Source organism: Berghia stephanieae, unplaced genomic scaffold, assembly GCF_034508935.2.
Source record: "Berghia stephanieae isolate SIO BIC M18660-M18661 unplaced genomic scaffold, UCSD_Bste_1.3 scaffold54, whole genome shotgun sequence".
In the NCBI taxonomy this organism is placed as follows: domain Eukaryota; kingdom Metazoa; phylum Mollusca; class Gastropoda; order Nudibranchia; family Aeolidiidae; genus Berghia; species Berghia stephanieae.
This window is the reverse complement of record NW_027626844.1, coordinates 42,501-45,059: the sequence shown is the minus strand read 5'-3', so window position 1 is coordinate 45,059 and position 2,559 is coordinate 42,501.

Here is a 2,559-nt window from a genome sequence, read left to right as displayed (position 1 = left end):
GTCATTCACTCGTGTTTCACGGGAATAGGGAAATCGATTTTTTTCCTTCGCTCTTTTGAAGAAAATTGTTCCCTTGAAAACTAATAATCAAACATTTCTTGGGGTTTAATGGTTTTAATATAATTAATTTTTTTTTATTTTATTTTTTTTATTTTTTTTTTTTTTTTTTAAGAGCAATATCCACTAAACGTGCAAAAACGCGCTTTACGGGGACCCTGACCAAAAGCAACACGTAACTTAGAACGGGACGGCCTTTTTGGCAATAGCAATTTTTTTTTCCCCCGCAGAAACAACGCTTTAAAACGTCGGTACTTTTTTTACACCTGGTGGGGTGAAAAAGGGGAGAAAGGGGAAATTGGGGGGAACCAAAAAATTTTGCATTAGCAAATGTGGTCGTATATTCCTGAAGGGAGGGGTTTTGAATTCTTAAATGAAAAGTGATTTATTTCTAGTACCATTTTTTCAATTTCTAGTGACTAAATTGATACTTAAATGTCTACGTTATGTCTTATCTAGTGTCAAAAATTGCTAACAAATTGTTTGATTTTTTTTTTTTTTTTTATCAGCCATCCGTTGTGTGGTCTAAATTATGCTGCTTGGGCCCCAAATAAAAATTATTATTATTTTTATTATTATTATTTATTATTATTTTATTATTTTTAATTTTTTTATTATTTTTTATTTAATTATTTTTTTTTTTTAATTATTATTATTATTTTATTTTATTATTATTATATTATTTATTATTATTATTATTATTATTATTATTATTATTATTATTTTTTATTATTTTTTTTAATTATTTTAATTTCATATCATTATTTTTTATTATTATTTTTATTATTATTATTTTTTTTATTATTTTTAAATTTTTAAAATATCTTACATTATTATTATTTTATTATTTTTATTTTTATTATTTATCACATCATCACCCATCTCATCATCATCATTATTATTATTTTTATTATTATTTATTATTATTATTACCATCATCATTTTATTATTATTATATTATAATATTATTATTATCACATCATCATCACATCATCATCATCATTATTATTATTATTATTATTATTATTATTATTATTATTATTTATTTTATTATTATTATTATTATTTTTTTAAAATTATTATTATTATTATTGAAAATTGTGAAATGAAATGAAAGAAATAGCTCCTTTTTAAATCTTTAGTTTTTCTCCGTGTAGTACTTTGGGGCTCCACTTCTTTTAAATTTTTAAAAAACCATTTGGGGAATCATCATCAAATTTTTGATGGTTTCAAACCCCCTTAAAAATTTGTCTCGGGGGAAATTTTTAGTACGGGGGTTTTTCATCTTTTGGTGTTTGGGTTTGGGGACTTTGGCTGTTGGTGATTTTTTGGGCCCCATTTGTCATGTTGGCAGCTTCTTGTATTTTCCCCACCCCATTTCAGCTACCCATATTTTTTGGGTTTTCCTGTAGACCTGGGGATTTTTTCAGGGATTTTAAAATTTTTTTCCCTTCCTTTTTGGTTTTTTCCCTTTTCCATTCCCCCCCGGGGTTCTTCGGTTGTAGTTTTCTTTTTTGATATAAAAGGGGGGAACGTTTTTTTGTTTTGTGGGGGGGAAAAATTTGTTTAGTTTGCACAGGATTTCCCCCTTTCTTCTTCGCTCGGATATCCATTTCTGTTTGCATCCTCTCTCCTCAAGTGGGGTGGTGCATAGCGCCATACTGGCACCATGTTTGGAGTTGATTTCAGCATCCGTTACTTTCGCATCGGCTTTTAGTTTCGCATCAACAAGTTTTTTGGGGTTCTCGTCCCCAAAAGGACACAATATTTTGCCACCCGTCAAAGGCCAAGGGTTGATGTTCTAAAGGTTTTTTGGGGCCCACATGTTTTTTCCGCCAGTTTATGTTTTTTGTTTTTTTTTTTTTTAATCACCTTCCTTGTGTGGTTTTAAATTTCCATTTTGGCCTAAAAAAATTTTATTATTATTAATTTTTTTTATTATTTTATTTTATTATTATTTTTTATTATTATTTTTATATTATTATTATTAATTTATTATTATTATATTATTTTTTTTTTAAATTATTATATTATTATTTTATTATTTTTAATTAAAATTTTTTTTATTTTTATCATTATTATTATTATTTATTATTTTTTTTAAATTTTATTTTATATTATTTTTTTTAAAAATTTTTTTTATTATTATTATTGAAAATTGTGAAATAAAAAAAAGAATAGCTTCCTTTTTTGAAATCTTTATATTTTTCTCTAGGTAGGGGATTGGCAGTACTGACCTATTTTTGTGCCTTTTTCAGTACGAATAAAAATAACAGGTGCCCCACCCAATTATCAACTGTCAAACACGGGGATGTTCGTCCCGCGACAAAAACCTTTCCGAACTTTTTTCTCACACGGGTTTTTTTATTAGTAATAAAATAATATAAAAAAATCCCGGCCCCCAAATTACCCCCTACTTTTTTTACATTTTGAAAAATTTTTTTTAATTTTTCTTGGGGGGAAGGAAGACTCTCGTTTTTATGCCGCCATATGTTTCTTGTT